This window comes from Kogia breviceps, chromosome 12 (assembly GCF_026419965.1).
Source record: "Kogia breviceps isolate mKogBre1 chromosome 12, mKogBre1 haplotype 1, whole genome shotgun sequence".
Classification (NCBI taxonomy): domain Eukaryota; kingdom Metazoa; phylum Chordata; class Mammalia; order Artiodactyla; family Physeteridae; genus Kogia; species Kogia breviceps.
The window spans coordinates 5,540,803-5,560,639 of NC_081321.1; positions in this window are offsets into that span (position 1 = coordinate 5,540,803).

The window sequence follows — 19,837 nt, forward strand, 5'->3', positions numbered from 1 at the left end:
GCCAGGCGGCCTAAGACACATCTCGGTGAGGAAGCCCACCCCGCTGCTTCTCACGTCATGGCACCTGCCCTAAGAGTCTGGGAAACCTTTTGTCCCCAACATCCCCCCCATGCACACCCCTCACACCCCACCACTCCCTTTACTGCCCCAGGAGAGGAAGACGCGCCCAAGAAAGAAGTGGCAGAAGAGGCAGAATTAGCGTGATATAGCAGAAAAGCCACTTAAGGATTTCCATTTCCAACTTTTCTTTTTACTAGATAACCTGAAAATCCACCCACTACAAAACATCTCGAAATGCCGTGTTAAATATAACAAATGTTCTTTTTCTTTTTTTAATATTTATTTATTTGGCTGCACCGGGTCTTAGTTGCGGCACCCAGGATATTTAGTTGCAGCACATGGGCTCTTTTAGTTGCAGCATGTGCCTCTTAGTTGCAGCATGCGGGATCTAGTTCCCTGACCAGGGATCAAACCCGGGCCCCCTGCACTGGGAGCATGGAGTCTTAGACACTGGACCACCAGGGAAGTCCCAACAAATGTTCTTTAAAAGCACAGCTAGGGCTTCCCTGATGGAGCAGTGGTTAAGAAGCTTCCTGCCAATGCAGGGGACACGGGTTCGAGCCCTGGTCTGGGAAGATCCCACATGCCGCGGAGCAACTAAGCCCGTGCACCACAACTACTGAGCCTGCACTCTAGATCCCATGAGCCACAACGACTCAGCCCATGTGCCTAGAGCCCGTGCTCTGCAACACGAGAAGCCACCGCAATGAGAAGCCTGCACACTGCAATGAAGAGTAGCCCTGCTCGCCACAACTAGAGAAAGCCCACGCACAGCAACAAAGAACCAATGCAGACAAAAATAAACAAATAAAATAAATAAATTTAAAAGAAAAAGACATATGACCCAAATAGAATGGGCAAAAGACTTGAATTGACATTTCTCCAAAGAAGATATACACAAGGGCCAAAAAATACACGAAAAGATGCTCAGCATCATTAGTTATCAGGGACACGTGAATCAAAACCACGAGATACCACTTCACACTTCATTAGAATGGGTATAGTAAGAAGCGAAAAGTGTTGGAGAGATTGTGGAAAACTTGAATCCCTCACCTTGTGCATTGTTGGTGAGAATGTGAAATGGTGCAATTCTTGTGGAAAATAGTCTGGTGGTTCTTCAGTAAGTTAAACATATAATACCATATTCCCCAGCAATTCCATTCCTAGGTATATACTCAGGAAAATTAAAAACAGGTGTTTAGGGACTTCCTTGGTGGCACAGTGGTTAAGAAACCGCCTGCCAATGTAGGGGACACGGGTTCAAGCCCTAGTCCAGGAAGATCCCACATGCCAAGGAGGAACTCAGCCCATGTGCCACAACTACCGAGCCTGCGCTCTACAGTCCGTGCTCCACAACAAAAGAAGCCACGGCAATGAAAAGCCCATGCACCACAACAAAGGGTAGCCCCCACTCGTTGTAAGTAGAGAAAGCCCGTGTGCAGCAACAAAGACCCAACACGAAAGGAAGGAAGAAGGAAAGAAAGAAGAAAGAAAGAAGGAAAGAAGAAGAAAGAAAGAAAGAAATCATAGACTAAAGAGCAGGAGTTGAAAACAAAAGAATAAGACATCGCTAGAAAAGAAGAGGAAGACTTGAAAAAGAACTTTTAGACAACTATAATCCAATAAAATTTTTTTTAAAAAGAACTTATAGAAGTGAAAATGTGTAGTAAATTAATTTTTAAAATTCCAGTACAAACACCAGACATCTCAGAAGAAAAATTTGCTGGAAGATAGAGTTTAGGAAATTATAAGGAGATGAAAAACGATAGAAGGAGAAGATCCAAAAAGAAGTACTGAGAATATGTCCTTCAATGTAGATTCCCATCCACGCTACCTTAGCTTGAAAGCCACTCCCTCCCCCAACACCAAAGCAGGCCCTGAGAATTTTAGTGCAGATGATTTATTTGGGAAAGCAGGAAACACTGGCAGGCAAGTGGAGACATGATATGGAGAAGAGAGAACAGCCGATAAAAGGTGTTTATTAAGGCAGTTACCACGTGGTCAGCTGAGCTTCATCCATGAGGAAAGTCTAGGAGAAAGGTTAAGACACATGCCACAGAATTATCCCACTCCTGGGTGAAGAAAGCAGAGGTACTTCTAAAATACCCTACACTGGTCCTTAACGGTCAAGGGCTGCTCCTGGGCTCATTAACTCCTCAATACTCTGGGCCTTGAGCACAGAGGTTCAGACCCTGGCAGTCTAGAAGAAGCACATGAAGGTTAAGGTTAGGGGGATGTGTGAGGGGGTTAACTTGGGAGTTAAATTATCATTCAGAGATTTGGGGAAAGTAGAAACATTTTTCAGAAAACAGGCAGTGTGTTTATTATTAACAGTCCTTTGTGAAAGAACTACTAAAAAAGATACTTCAGGAAGAAGAAAATTAAACCCACAAAGAAAATGCCAGAGGAAAAGATAAAGAAAGAAATTGGTAAATATGGGGGTAAAGAGGAGCAGGCAGTGATTGCATAAAACAATAACAATAATAAGGATAAACTGGAGAGTTAAAAAATAAGATGAAACCAAAATACCAGACAGCAATAGCACCTAGGATGGGGAGGGTGTGATGAGAGTGGAAGTGTAGTAAGGTCCTTGTATTGCTCAGAAGAAAGAAAGAGGTAGTAACTGTAGACTTCGTGGTGGCTAGAATGCACAGTCAAATTTTAAGAGAGGATGCTAAAAGAATAGAATTGAACGTATGTTTTCCAAACCATTGAGGGTTGGAGGGTGGGGAGCTGAAAACAAAGACATCTAGACTCACCTAGAAGAAAACACAGAAACAGCACGACAAATAGTATAAAATAAGATAGCAAAAATCCAAACAATGATAGTCAACATTAAAAAGAAATAGATTATCAGGTTGGATGACACACATGTAGCAATGTTCAAGAGCTAGGCCTAAAACATAAAGACACAATACTTCAAGGAAAAATAAAAGAAAAGCCAAATGATAACCAAGAGAAAGCTGATTATTCTACTATCAGACAAAATAGACCTTAAGAAAAAAAGCCATTATTACAGACAAAGAGGATACAAAAAAGATAAAAAGAGAAATGTACCAGGAAGCTATAATTATGTACACTTCATAATATCAGCTCAAAATGTATAAAGAAAAAAATTATTGAATTATAAGGCAAGGTGGAAAAAGCTTTGGGTAAAAATCAACAACATCCACTTACGGAAAACAAGCACACAAAAACATCTTTGTAACCCACAAGAAGGGAGTGTCCTTGACCTGAGTAATAGAGCAAACCTCACAATTATGGTAAAAATATAAGCCACTTTCCCTTTAAAACTCAGAACACAGGTTTGGTCCCTGGTCAGGGAACTAAGATCCTGCATTCTATGTGGTACAGCAAAAGAAAAAAAAAAAAAAAAAAAAAAAAAAAAGCAAGATAGTTATTATTTAAAGATATGACTGTCTACGAAGAAAAATTCCAGAGAATTCTACATAAGAGAATTTTATTAGAGTTCAGCAGTTTGCTAAAATAAGACTAATCTTTAAAATCTATTATGTTCCTATATAATTACAAAATGTAATCTTCAAAGTGACACTATTAGTAAAACAACAGTGACCCTATTAGTAAAACAACAAAAAATAAATACAATAAGAATACAATAAAAATAAATTATTCTTAAGAATAAATAAATAATTCTTAAGAATAAATACAATAAAATCTGCACACAACCATTATGCAGAAAATCATAAATTTTATTGCAAGACATAACAGAAGACCCAACAGGGAGATACACTGTGTTCATACTTACTGAAATCACAGGATTGTAAAGATACCAATTATCTCCAAATTAGTGTATAAATTAAATGCAATTCCAATCAAAACGTAACAGGGTTTTTCATGAAATTAGACAAGCTGACACAAAATCCTTGTGGAAAGCAAAAGATTCAGAATAGTTCAGACAATTTCAAATTTTAAATCGTCAATAAAAATGGACAATGGCTATTATCAAAAAGATAAGTTTTTATTATCAAAGTTTTTATTATCAAAAAGGTAAAAAATAATAAATGTTGGTGAGGATGTGGAGAAATGAGAACACTTGTGCAGTGTTGGCAGGAATGTAAACTGGGAGAGCCACTATGGAAAACAATATGGAGATTCCTCAAAAACATTTAAATAGAACTACCATATGATCTAGTAATCCCACTTCCCTGTATATATCTGAAAGAAATTAAATCACTATTTCAAAGAAATGTCTGCACCCTCATGTACATTACAGCATCATTCACAGTAGCCAAGATAGGAAAACAACTGATACATCCATTGATAGAGGAATGGATACAGAAAATGTGGCATACATACAATGGAATATTATTACTCAGCCGTAAAGAGATGGAAATCTTGCCATTTGCAACAATGTGCATGACACTTGAGGGCATTATGCTAAGTGAAATAAGCCAGAGAAATGCAAATATGTGATCTCACTTATACGTGAAATCTAAAACAAAAACTCACTTACACGTGAACGATGTCACTTATACATGAATGATGTCATTTATACGTGAACGATGTCACTTATACATGAATGATGTCATTTATACGCGAATGATGTCACTTATATGTGAATGATGTCACATACATGAATGATGTCACATATACGTGAATGATGTCACTTATACGCGAATGATGTCACTTATATGTGAATGATGTCACATACATGAATGATGTCACTTATATGCAAATGATGTCACTTATACGCGAATGATGTCACTTATACGTGAATGATGTCACTTATACATGAATGGTGTCACTTATATGTGAATGATGCCATTTATACATGAATGATGTCATTTATACGCGAATGATGTCACTTATATGTGAATGATGTCACATACATGAATGATGTCACATATACGTGAATGATGCCACTTATATGTGAATGATGTCACATACATGAATGATGTCACTTATACGCGAATGATGTCACTTATATGTGAATGATGTCACATACATGAATGATGTCACTTATACGCGAATGATGTCACTTATATGCAAATGATGTCACTTATATGTGAATGATGTCACTTATACGTGAATGATGCCACCTATACATGAATGATCTCACTTCTACGTGAAATCTAAAACAAAAACAAAAACGAACAACAACAGTAGCAACAACAAAATGAGAAACCGAGGTCACAGAAACAGAGAACAGATTGGTGGTTTTCAGAGGCAGGGGGTCAGGGGTGGGCAAAATGGGTGAAGGGGGTCAAAAAGACAAACTTCCAGTTATAAAATAGGTAAGTCATGGGATGTATTATACAGCATGGCGACCACAGTTAATAATACGGTATTCGGTATTGGAAAGTTGCTGAGAGAGTGGATCTTAAAAGTTCTCATCACAAGAAAAAAAGTTGTTACTGTAACTATGTGTGGTGATAGATGTTAACATGTTACTTAGACTAATTGAGGTGATCATTTCACAATATTTACAAATATCAAATCAGTATATTGTATACCTGAAACGAATACAATGTTACATGTCTGTTATACCTTTTTGGGGGCTGTGCCATGCAGCTTGTGGGATCTTAGTTTGTCCACCAGGGATTGAACCCAGGCCACGGCAGTAAGAGTGCTGAGTCCTAACCACTGGACTGACAGGGAATTTCCTTTCTTTTTATTTTTTAAAATTATATCTTAATTTTTTTTAAAAAATTAAGGTATGGACAAACTACCCAGTAACAATAGATCAGTGATATAGAAAGGCAATTCACAGAAAAGAAAAAAACCCATTTGGCCAGTAAACATATGAAAAACCATTCAACCCCACTGGTCACTAGGGAAATCCAAAATAAAACCACATATAGCTACCTTTCCATCACATCGGCCGGGATGTGGGGCTATTGGAACTATTTGCTGTTGTTATAGGACAAATGGTGTATCACTTTGGAAAGAAGATGATGCTAAGAGATTTGGGCTTCCCTGGCGGCGCAGTGGTTGAGAGTCCGCCTGCCGATGCAGGGGACGCGGGTTCGTGCCCCGGTCCAGGAAGATACCACGTGCCGCGGAGCGGCTGGGCCCATGAGCCGTGGCCGCTGCGCCTGCGCGTCCGGAGCCTGTGCTCCTCAACGGGAGAGGCCACGACAGGGAGAGGCCGGCGTACCGCAAAAAAAAAAAAAAAAAGATGCTAAGAGATTTAAAGATGCTCTTCCCCATGGCCCAGTACAGCGCTCCTGGGCATATGTCACTTGGCAAAACTTTCACCTACATACGCACAAAGCAACTTTCACAGGATGTTCACTGCAGCAGTGAATGTAGTTCACAAGCATGTAAACAACTAAATATACTTCAACAGTATGAATCAATAAATGGTGATACATTCATCCTATGAAATACCAAACAGCAGTCAAAAATAATCAAGGCTACATCTACCAGCATGGATAAATCCCCAAAATAATGCTGAGCAGAAAATAAAAGCAAGTGTCAGAGACTCTCTACAGCACAATAGTATTTATGTAAAGCTAAATAAAGACCATGTAAAATAAAACAGTGTATTACTGCTTATAAATATGTTTAATTACAGGAAAAGTCAACATGTATGGTGTATTTACCACTACAAATACAACATGTATTTACCACTAAATTCAGGGTAGTGGTCTCCTTTAGGGAGGAAGAGAGAAGACAGGATCCAGAGAGTGGTACATGAGGGGCTATATCTGTCTGTATATGTTTTATTTACTTAATAATTCCAAAAATATGAGACAAATATGGAAACACATTAAGAAGGCTGGAACATGCCAAAACATGGAAACAACCTAAATGTCCATAAACAGATGAATGAATAAAGATGTGGTACATATATACAGTGGAATACTACTCAGCCATAAAAAAAGAATGAAATAATGCCATTTGCAGCAACATGGGTGCAACTAGAGATTATCATACTAAGTGAAGCAAGTTAGAAAGAGACAAATGCCGTATGATATCACTTACATGTGGAAGCTAAAATATGACACAAATGAACCTATCTATGAAACTGAAACAGAGTCAGGGACATAGAGAAAAGACTGGTGGTTGCCAAGGGGGCAGGGGGTGGGAGAGGGCTGCATAGCGAGTTTGGGATTAGCAGACACAAACTGGTATATAGGATGGATAAACAACAAGGTCCTACTGTAGAGCACAGGGAACTATATTCAATATCCTGTGATAAACCATCATGGAAAAGAATATGAAAAAGACTATATATATGTATAACTGAATCACTTTGTTATACAGCAGTAATTAACACAACATTGTAATTCAACTACACTTCAATAAAAAAATAAATGTTTATAAAAAGATGGTTGGAACATGGATATCTTTATATTATCCTCTCTAGTTTTCTGGACAGTTGAAATTTTCACTTACAAGATAAAGCCCTGATGCCAGTGACCTTGGCGTGTTGGCTTTGCCCTCACAAATTGCAGAAGGACCAGCATCCTTGCACACCCATCTTCACATACGAGGTCTATTGCCTTAAAACAAACTCCTAGATGTGAAAAAATTCACTGGGTTAAAAGTCACAAAAATTAAAAAAAAAAAAAAAAAAAAAAAAAAAAAAGTCACAAAAATTGTTAAGACTTATATACATCCTGCCAAGAACTATATCAATTTACCCTTCCATGGCATTTTATTAGTTATGGACTGAATGTTTATGTCCCCCAAAATTCATATTTTGAAGTCCTAACCCCCAACGTGATGGCATAAGGAGATGAGGCCTTTCGGAGGTATTTAGGGTTAGATGAGGTTGTAAGTGTGGGACCCCATGGAGGGACTAGTGCCCTTGTAAGGACAGAAGAGACACCAGCGTTTTCTCTCTCTACCGTATAAGGACACATGGAGAAGACAGCCATATGCAAGCCAGGAAGTGGGCCCTCACCAAGAACCAAATCTGCAAGCACCTTGATCTTGGACTTCCAGCCTCCAGAACTGTGAGAAATAAGTGTCTGTTGTTTAAGCCACCCAGTCTATGGTATTTTGTTACAGCAGCCTGAGCTGACTAAGACAGTTATTTTTTTATTATTTAGTAATTTAACTGGCAAAAACTGGCATGAGATTATTTTTTAATATTCATCCCTTTAAATATTGGGGGGATGTTTTCTAATATTGTCCATTTGTATTTCTTCTTTTGTGAACTTTTGGCTAGTTTATTTATTTATTTGGCTGCATTGGGTCTTCGTTGCTGCGTGGGGTCTTTCTCTAGTTACCACAAGCAGGGGCTACTCTTCGCTGCAGAGCACAGGCTTCTCATTGCGGTGGCTTCTCTTGTTGTGGAGCACAGGCTCTAGGCGCGCGGGCTTCAGTAGTTGTGGCACACAGGCTCAGTAGTTGTGGCTCGAGGGCTCTAGAGCACAGGCTTAGTTGCTCCATGGCATGTGGGATCTTCCCGGACCAGGGCTCGAACCCGTGTCCCCTGCATTGTCAGGTGGATTCTTAACCACTGCACCACCAAGGAAGTCCCCTGGCTAGTGTCTTTAGCTCATTTTCAATGGAGATGTTTATCTTTTCCTATTGATTTGTAAAAGCTCCTTAGAGATTAGGAATAATATTTTTGTTTCCTCACATTAATATGTGAATGTCTTTCTCAGTTCTCCATTTACCTTTAATTTTTACTTATGGTGGGTTTTTTTATGTTACAGGGGTTTGGGGGATTGTTTGATATTCTGGGGGTGAGGGGTGTTAGGTATCATGGGTACAAAGTAAAAGTACAAACACAAAATGTTTGAAAGGAAACAGTGAAAACTCAAATCTCCCCTCCTCCCTAGTGGGTGACCAACTGTCCCAGTTTGCCCTGAACTGAGGGACTTTTGGGGACATGGGATTTTCATTACTAAAACTGGGACAGTTCTCAGCAAACTGGGACAGCTGGTCACCCTACCAGCCTCCTAGTTGCCTTCTCAGAGGCAATACTGTCTCCAGTTTCTTGGGTAGACTTCCAAAAATCCTACAAAAGTTTTAAACATTCATCTTCAAATCTGTTGTGGAGAATGTGAATCTTAGTCCACAAACTTGCATTTGCAAGATATGTCACATCCTTTTAATTTCTTTAAATCAAATTAAATCTAACCTTCTTTACACTCAGGGTGACACAAGAATCCAGGGGGGCGTTATGGAGGGCTCAGAAAACACTGATCTCAAATCTTCAGTCCACCCCTCTCTCTGCTTCCCCCTTCCCAAGCCCACATGACTTCTTTTATTTATTTATTTATTTTTAGGATTTTTTTGACGTGGACCATTTTAAAAGTCTTTATTGAATTTGTTTGAGCAATTTGAAATATTACTTCTGTTTTTATAGTTTGGTTTTTTGGCCACAAGACACGTGGGATCGTAGCTCCCTGACCAAGGATCGAACCCGCATCCCCTGCACTGGAAGGCGAAGTCTTGACCACTGGACCGCCAGGGAAGTCCTCCCACAGGACTTCATTAAAGATCAGCAGCCCAGCAACTTCCAGGGCCTGTTGGCATGACCTCTGGGTCTGGCAGCCAATGGCCTCCGGAGACCCCACCACCTCTCTTTCTATGGACCTTCCTCCTTCTCGGGCCTCATGACCAGTCTTAACTTCCTCCTGGGCCCCCATGGGCACCGGCACCCGACCCCACCATGCACCCCACTCATCACCCACTGGCCTCACTCCCCAGACACCTCCTGTGCTCACTCACACAGTTTCACCGCCCAAAAGGCACTCCCGCTCCCCCCATTCCTTCTCTCTGCTAATTATCCTTCCTTGGCCTTTGGTGCCAGGCACTCTGCTACATGCTTTACACGCATTCTTACACTCAATCCTCCTGTACAGTTTCCTGGACCTGCAGTAACAAACTATCCCAAACTGGGTGGCTTAATACATCAGAAATGTATTCCCTCAAAGTTCTGTAGCAGTCCGAAATCAAGATGGCAACAGGGCCAAGCTACTCCAATGGCTCTGAGACAGAGAGAGAGCTTCCTGCCTCTTCCAGCTTCTGGGGGCTCCAGACTTCCTTGGCCGTGGCTGCATCGCTCCAATCTCTGCCTCCGTATTCACACTGTCTCCCCTTCTCCCTCTGTGTCTCCCCTCTGTATTTCTTAAAAAGACACTTACTTGTCATGAGAGCCCATCTATGTAATCTAAGGTGCTCTCATCTTGATATCTTTAAGTGTATCTGCGAAGACCCTTTTTCCAAATAAGATCACATTCACAGGTCCTGGGGGTGAGAATGTGGACATATCTTTTGGGGAGGGGCACCATTCAACCCACTACACCTCCTAACAGCCATTCACCCCACAGATAAGAATGCTGAGGCTCCGACAGACTAAGTAACTTGCAAAAGATCACCCCGTTACGAAAAGACAGCCGGCTCTGAACCCACGTCTGTCTGATGCAAAGTTCATGTTTTTTCTACTACACGTATACTAGTCCGGGAGGCTTTTCTCCTCTCCTGCTCCCCTCATCCCCACTTACCTGTCTAGAAACCACTTTCCTATCTTTGAACCACCCTGGATGTCTCTAGGGAAACTCATCTTGCCTTGTACTTTCCTCTTTAAATCTTATCTCCTCTACTCTTTGCTCTCCTAGAAGACGGACCACGCCTTACCCATCCCTGTAATTTCCCAAGTACGTGGCTCTGAGCATGGCATATAATAAGTGTTCCGGAAATGCCTGATGAGCTCCCTGTGTTGTTTCATTAGCATAAAATATTAAAAAGCAGATCCAGGGCTGATATCGCAAGGAAAGAATTGCTCAGAATCTGAGGAAGGTGTCAGCTGCTCTCCAATTTGTCAACACAGAGGTTTTTAAAAGGCACTCACCAGAGGGTGAGGGGGAAATTGCAAAGGTAAAGTCATGGGTTTGCTCTGCTAGGGGACAGTGACATCAGACAGTGATATCAGACCAGGGTCATGCACCCATTTGTCATTCTGCAGCCGTAACAGGTATGGCTCTCCAGGACTATTTCTTATTATTATTATTATTTTTTTTTTTGTGATATGCGGGCCTCTCACTGTTGTGGCCTCTCGCGTTGCGAAGCACAGGCTCCGGACGCGCAGGCGCAGCGGCCACGGCTCACGGGCCCAGCCGCTCCGCGGCACGTGGGATCTTCGCGGACCGGGGCACGAACCCGCGTCCCCCGCGTCGGCAGGCGGACTCTCAACCGCTGCGCCACCGGGGAAGCCCTCCAGGACTATTTCTAAATGACACTGGAATGTCTATTTTGTCAGAGTATAAACTCTTGACTGGCATGTTAAGACTATTTTCCCTAAGTACAGGGGAACATAGATAGATACAGTTGGGATTCCTGATTGGCTGAGAAAGGAGCTGTGTAAACCACCAGCTGCGGCGGAGGGTGCGCTGGTGCACCCTGTGCTGAGGGCACAGGGCTGCGGGCACAGGGCTGCGGGGTGATTGACTCTCCAATCCCGGACTCACTGGGCACACCTAGACTCCCGCTGGCACCACAAGAGCCACTTTCTTCAGGAAACTCCCAAGTCAGAGGCCAAGCCGTCGAGTTTTACATTGGACAGCTTAAGCCCAGTGGTTTCAATAGATATTTTATATATTAAATGCAATTGATCAGTAAACACATTTGAAAACTGCCCAGGGTACCTTTTCTGAGTTACTCTTTCCACTGAGGTTGTTGGTTTTCCTGGAATTCTGGAAACTTCTTTGTATATAAAAGCATGCTATTTGAGGGACTTCCCTGGCAGTCCAGGGGTTAAGACTCCCTGCTTCCACTGCAGGGGGGACATGGGTTCTATCCCCGGTCAGGGAACAAAGATCCCGCATGCCACACGCAATCTATAAAAAAAAATTTTTTTTTTTTAAATAAAAGCGTGCTATTTGAAATCAAAGCTATAGACTGGCCCACAGCAGCCTTGAGCTACCCGAGTGTTTGGGTTACATTTGCATAAGTCTGGGGCAAAAGTGCATTGACCTGATGGATGCGTCACCAGCCCAGAGCACGCCTCCTCTGCCCTGACCTGCGGCTACCTCTCCCTCCTCTGCCCTCTTACTACTCACTTGGCAAGGACCCACATGATATCTGTCGGCAATGTTCGTATTTTCCTATAACATGTGATGTGCTGCTTGCCTTATCTCCCTAATCAGACCACCAGTTCCAGGAGAACAGGAATGGAATTTTGAAAACAGCCTGCCTTCCCAGACGACACCCCGCCTCCAGACACAGGACCCTCGGCAAAAGTGACCCTTCAAATCCCTGAGCCCCAGCCCCAGCTCGGGATGTCTGAGCGCACCCCTCTCGAGCGGGGTCACCGCCCCAGGGCAGAGCAGCCCTGCAGCCTCACACCATGGAGATGAAGCCCCCCACCCAGACACTGCTCTGTAGCAACTTCTTAAATACAAATAAAGGGGGCGTGCTAAGAACTTCAAACAGTGCGAGAGGGTCAAGGGACAGAGCCCTCACATTCATCCAGCATGATGGCTGAGGAAGGCTTCAGGGAGGGACAGGGTTGACTTGCCGGGGTAGGGTGGGTAGAATGATTGTTTTAATTGCTTTTTTATTATTATAAAAGTAACATGTGGTCATGGTAGGGGAGAAAAAGTATGGACAGATAAAAATAAGAAAACAAAAATCACCCATAATCCCACTACCGAGAAACAACCACCATCAACAGTTTAGAATGCTGCTGTCCTGTCTTTTTTTACTTTTTTTTTTTTTTTTTTTTTTTTTTTTTTGTGGTACGCGGGCCTCTCACTGTTGTGGCCTCTCCCGTTGCGGAGCACAGGCTCCGGACGCACAGGCTCAGCGGCCACGGCTCACGGGCCCAGCCGCTCCGCGGCACGTGGGATCCTCCCGGACCGGGGCACGAACCCGCGTCCCCTGCATCGGCAGGCGGACTCTCAACCACTGCGCCACCAGGGAAGCCCTGTCCTGTCTTTTTTTAATGCATATGTAATATAATTTTTAAATAAAATCTTCCTATACAGGGGGTTTTGTAATCTGCGTTTGAATATATCGTGTTTTTCAACGCATTAATACTTTAGGGTGTTTGGCTTTTGTTCACTGCATATTTCACTTCTTGTTATTCCACAACTTAACCAGTTCCATATGGTTGGATGTTTATTTAGGTTGGTTCTACTTTTTTCTTTTTGTTAACAATGCTGCATTCAATATCTTGTAATAACCAATAATGGAAAAGAAACTGAAAAAGAATATATACATATATATATATGAATCACTTTGCTGTACACCTGAAACTAACACAACATTGTAAATCAACTATACTTCAATAAAAATTTTTTTAAAAAAAACAATGCAAAAAAAAATGAAGTAAAATAAAAAACAAGGCTGCAACGAATATCTTTGAAACTCTGTCTATGCACAACCCTCAGGATTATTTCCATCGTATGAAATTCCTATACATGGAAATGGAATTTCTGGGTCATCCACATTTTGAGGCCTTTGATGACGAGGCCAAATAGGACTGTGACCGGTGAAAATGAGGGCAAAGGGCATTTCAGATGCAAAGAAAGAAGGAGAAGCATAGAAGCAGGGAAGCTCCGGGCATGTCAGAATAAATAAATGCCGTAATAGGCTGGTAGTTAAGGCATGTAGAGGAAACTCGGGAGAGATAAGACAAGAAAAAGTGGTAAGACGGCTCGTCAAGGACCCTGAGTCAGGGTTAAGGGTCTGCGTCTACCCAGTGGCCTCTGGACCAAACACTCTGGTTGTGGTGGAAAGGGATGGTAGAGGGGCTGGATGGACACGGGAGACCAGTCAGGGGGCTGACGGATGCTTCCAGAAGAGGCACAGTGAGGGCCTGAAGAGGGCCAGGGGCTGGAGAAGAGGAGAACGGGTACAGTCAACCAGGTGGCTGCCCTGAGACGTCTGCCCCCTAGGCCCCCAAACCTGCGAACGTCACCTTACAGGGCCAAAGGGACTTTGCAGAGGTGGTTCACTTAATGATACGGAGATGGGGGACTATCCTAGATTGTCCCGGGAAGCCCAGTCTAATCACGAGGGTGCTTACATGAGAGGCAGGAGGGTCAGGGTCAGGGAAGGCGGTCGCAGAAGCAGAGGTTGGAGTTGTGAGGGTCCACGAGCCAAGGAGTGAGGGCAGCCTGGAGAAGCCAGAAAAGGCAAGGGACACATGCTCCCCTGGAACCTGCACAAGGAACACAGCTCCGCCCATACCTCGACTTTGACCCATTTCAGACTTCTGGCCAAGACCGTAAGATAACAAACTTCTGATGTCTCAAACCATTAAGTTGGTGGCAACGTATCAGAGCAGCGATAGGAAACTCACACGGGCAGAGTGCCCTGCTCTCTTGGCGGGTGATTCCAGGCAGCTTTGCTAAATCGGTGCTGAGAGATCAGTAAGTACCATGAGCTCGAGGAGGAGGGATCCCTGAGGGCCAGGGTGTACGGGCCTGAAGAACTGGGCTGGGCAGATGAACAGATGCAACCAGAGAAGCAGCTCCCATGCGAAGCTGTGACTGTCAGAGGCACTTAGGGGCAGGGCTACCCAGAGGCAGGGGGATGGATGAGTTGACCCCTGCCTGCCCGGGGAGTAAGTTCCCCAGGATGGAGCTGGCACAAATGCAAAAGAACTTCAAGGTGGGAGACAGTTCCTAGCAGGGCTCATCTCTGCCTTCTCATATTTCCGTAGCATCTCTTCTCCTATGTCAACTCCACAGGAAAGAGAACTTCTTTGTCAGTTTATGCCAAATAAACAAACACACCAGATTTCTCAAGCCAGGCTCCCAGCTCCCAGCATACACAGCCAGCACCTCAGCTAAAGGGAAGCCGTCCTCCTCCACTTCCTCTCCTCCAGGGACATCTGTGGGTGAAATAGTATATGCTCACTTCCTGCCTTCAGGATATGCCCATCAGAGTAATGAAATGCCTACTATCAAAAGGACGCACAACTGCAGACTCATCTTCTCCTGTTCTCCGTAACTACGACACCGCATTATTATTGCCACAGAGTTAAAGGGGGCTCAAACCACTACACCTTGTGGAGTTTCTGGTCCTAGTAGCCCAATAGGATTCCTGAACCGCTCTCCCAGGAGCTGGGGTTCTAATTTTACAGATAGAAAGTTACAGATTCTGAACTTGTCTGCATCTTATAAAATAGCTTCAAAATACATAAATCGATAAATCAACTTTAAAGTCTTTCTCAATTATCCATAAGTCAAGCAGATAAACTTGGTAAAATAAAGATTTTTTTAAACAGTTGCTAAACCCAGTAATTGCACCCTTGGACATTTATGCCAGAGAAACAGAAACTTAGGTTCACACAAACTCTTATACATGAATGGTCATAGCGGCTTTATTCATAATATACTGTAGTTAAAAACTGGAAACAACCCCAATGTCCTTCATTGGGTTAATAGCTAAACAAACTGGTCAATCCATACATGAAATACCACTCAGCAATAAGAAAGAATAAACTGGGACTTCCCTAGTGGTCCAGTGGTTAAGAATCCGCCTTCCAATGCAGGGGATGTGGGTTCGATCCCCGGTCGGGGAACTAAGATCCCACATGCCGCGGGGCAATGAAGCCCACGTGCCACAACTACAGAGAAGCCCACATGCAGCATCGAAGAGCCCGCGTGCCGCAACTAAGTCCCAACGCAGCCAAGTAAATAAATAAATAAAGTAAAAAAAAAAAAAGAAAGAATAAACTATTGATATATACACAACAACATGTGCAGTTCTCCAGAGAATTACCTGAGTGAAAGAAGTCAACTTCAGAAGGTTCAGTACTGTACAATTCCATTTATATAACACTCTTGAAATGACAAACTTTTAGAAATGGAGAACAGATTAGAGGTTGCCAAGGGTTAGGGGTAGGAGGGAAGGGCGAGGCGGAGGAGGAATGAGAGAGACACTTGTGGTGATAAAAGGGCAAAAGGAGGGACCTTTGTTGTGATGGCCGTATCCTGACATGGTGGTAGATACACAAACCTCCACATGTGATAAAATTGTACAGAACTAAATAGACACACACACACACACACACACACACACGAGTACAAGTAAAGCTGGTGAAGCCTGAATAAAAATGGGTGGATTGAACCAACATCGATTTCTGGTGGTGATATTATATTATAGTTCTGCAAGATGTTACCATTAAGGGAAACTGTAAAGGATGCAATGAATTCCTCTGTGCTATTCCTTACCATTGCAAGCAAATCTACAGTTTTCAAAATAAAAATTGTAACTAAAAATTGTTTTAAAAAAAATAAATAAACTTGACCTAATGCATCTGTTTAGAGCTCTGCACCCCATAATGAGAGAGTCCATATTATTCTCAGGGGGACATAAGGAGCCAAACCAACTCAGTTTGCTCAGGACTTTTCTGATTTTAGCACTGGAAGTCTTTTATCCCAGGAAAACCCTCAGCCCCCCCCAAAGAATTTAGATGTGTAATCACCCTAACATTTACAAAAATTAATGATGCACAATTCTCAGCACATTTCAAAGAACAGGTAAAATACAAACCATATTCTCTGACTATAATACAACTAAATTAAAACTTATCTTAAAAGATTTTTTAAATCCTTATACACTGGGACATTTTAAAACATACTTCCAGAAAACAGTATGGAGCTTTCTCAAAAAACTAAAAATAGACTTACCATATGACCCAGCATTTCCACTCCTGGGTATATATCCCCAAAATACAAACACACTAGTAGGAAAACATACATGCACCCCAATGTTCCTAGCAGCATTATTTACAATTGCCAAGACGTGGAAGCAACCTAAGTACCCCTCAACAGATGACTGGATAAGGAGGATGTGGTATATATACAATGGAATATGACTCATCCATAAAACAGGACAAAATTTTGCCATTTGCAGCAACATGGATGGACTTGGAGGGCATTATGCTAAGTGAACTAAGAGACAGAGAAAGACAAACACTGTGCGATATCACTTATATGTGGAATCTAAAAAATATAACAAACTAGTGAATATAACAAAAAAGAAGCAGACTCACAGATCTAGAGAACAAACTAGTGTTTACCAGTGGGGCGGGGGGAGGGGCAATACAGGCGTGGGAGAGTGGGAGACACAAACTATTGGGTGTAAGACAGGCTACAACACGGGGAGTATAATCAATATCTTGTAATAACTGTAAATGGTGTGTAACCTTTAAAAATTGTAATAAAATTTTTTTAATTTTTTAAATAAATAAAACATATTCCAGATAACTCACAGGTCAAAAAATAAATCAGAAGAGAAATACTGAAATACTGAAAACCACACAATATGAAGATACACCATATTAAACAATATTCAAAATGTGTGATGATGTAGTGAAATGTGTTCTTTCCTGCTCTCAGTTCTTAAAGCCGGTGGGAGTATTTAAATAGCACCTCTTTAAAGGGTTTATATTCTCCATCCAGTAAATTCCATCTCTAGGAACCAGCTTAAGGAAATTACCTGCAATGAGGACAGCAATCTGCCTCTAAGATAATCACAGCAGCATTGTTTCTGATTGTCAAAATGAAAGTGCAAGCATCCTAAACGGCCCGGTTTAGGAGATGAGTCAAATAATGTTGGCATACGCATGGGATGGATTATCACGTAGCCAGGAGAAACAATGTTGAGGCACAGTTACAAATGTCATGGGAAAATACTTGCGGTGAAAAGAGATTATCTCAATTATGCAAAAACAGATGTAGAAGAAAGCACTGGGGAGAATGGAGCTAACATATTTACACTGTTATCTCTAGGTGGCAGGAGGTTGTCTCTTTCTTATCTAAACTTCTCTGGAGTTTCCACTTTTTTTGGCAATGTGCTTACAATGCCTTTAAGGGGGTGTTTACTTTTTTAATGGTAGGAAAAGGAGGAGAGGGGAGAATAAACACAGAAGGTTACTGAGAATTCAGCTTACAGGTGAAGTTGCAGATCCGAGGAGGAAGAACGAACTGTGAATTCTTAGGAAAAGGATAGGCTCTTTCTTGACCCAATCAGGTTCTTGCTTCCCTGTGGGGGAAAAATGGAAAGAAAAATGCTAAAAGAGCACAGTTTAAAAAAAAAAAAAGTTGGATTTACTTTTTAATACCTCTTTACAATGAACCAAACTATCTGTAATAGTTTGCATTATTGTATTCTTGGGGCTATATCTGTAATAGCCCCAAGCTGGAAACCACCCAAATGTCCATCCACAGTCGAATGCACAAATACCCTGTGGTCTGTTCACACGATGGGTTGTCACATAGCAGTGAGAATGATCTACAATCACACACAACAGAATGGATGAACCTCACAAATACAGTGCTGAGTGAAAGAAGCTCGATTCAGGAAAGTACTTACTGGATATTCCGTTTGCGTAGAATACCAGAAAATGGCAGATCTAGGCTGATAGAAGCCAGAAGAGTGTTCCCTTGGTTGGAGGGGGGGTTGGGGGGGCCTAGAAGGGAGCGTGAGAGGAACTTCCGGGTTTCTGGTGATGTTCTAATTCTTAACCTGGCTGCTGGTGATGAGGGGGGTGTTTCATCTGTGAATAAGTATTGAACTGGGTGCTTATAATCTGTATACTTTCTCTATGAATATTATATCAATATAAAGTATTCAAAATGAAAAAAAAAAACTATAATAGTTCTTGGAAGCATGCTTGGAATTTATCTTCCCTTAATCGCACAAAGTTTCCTAAAAAGCTACTGGGCTGCCTAGAATTTTTATTAATAATTCAAATCTCCCAAACAGTGTTCCAGACAGAGTAGAATCTACTAATTTTGTGCCCCTTGTTCTGAAGCCCACTTCCTGTTCCAACTAGCTGTTCTCCAGACCAGAGCTGTTTGCCTCTCCTGACGCACACAGAGGCACCTCCACCTACCACTAACAATTAGTTGCCAGAGTTTGATGTGTGCAACATATATGGACATCAACGTGACACCACACGATGGGACACAGCGTGGCTTAAAGGGAGGGGAAGGTAAGGTGCGGACACAGAGCTTGTTCAGGGAAGACACTCTGTGGTTCTCATTCTGAGGACCCTAACCCAGGCACCTAAATCCAGAATCCCCACTGCCTACACTCCTGAAACCACTCTGCAATCCGAACATTCATCTGGTATCTGGGCTGGGTCTGGGGATACAAAGATGAACAAAACTGCATCATCCTCTGCCCTCATGGAGCTTACGGTCTAGTGACAAGAATGACATAAATCTAAACAAATCATAACTACAAACGGTGATGAGACCTATGTCGATAAGATAGTGATGCTGTGGAGGTACACCTGTAATAGAGGATTCCAACTGAAACTGCTGGGGCTGGGGGGGCGGCCAATGAGCTGAGTTCTAGGATGAATAGGATTAAAATCAAACCAAAGACGGGAGGAGCACTTCAGGTCATGGAACCAGCATGTGCAAAGGCCCAGGGGCAGGACGAAGCTACCTACGAAGAACCCAAAAGATGGTCTGCCTGGCTGGAACACGGAACACAGGGGAAGCGTGGTAGGTGATAAGGCTGGAGAGGTAAGAAGGTGCCAGATGTGACGTGAACACTTTTTGTTTTCAGGGCACTTTCACATACATGCCCTCCTCAGGGCACCGCCATGCGTTAGCAAGAGCCGGCTGGACCGTTCCCAATCTGCAGATGAAGAAGTGAATGCTCAGGAAAGTGACTTGCCAGAAGCCACAGAGAGGAAGTGGGAAAGCCCAAATTCACCCCTTGCTCTCGACTCCTGCTCTCTGCCCTGCACCACCACTGCATCCCCTGTACTGCAGTCCAAGCTGAGCCTGCTTAGGGCCCCACCCTCAAATCCCAAAGCGGAGACTCCGGGTCTCACAGCTGGAAGGGCACCTTCTGGAGGACTCTCCCAATGGAAAGGGCT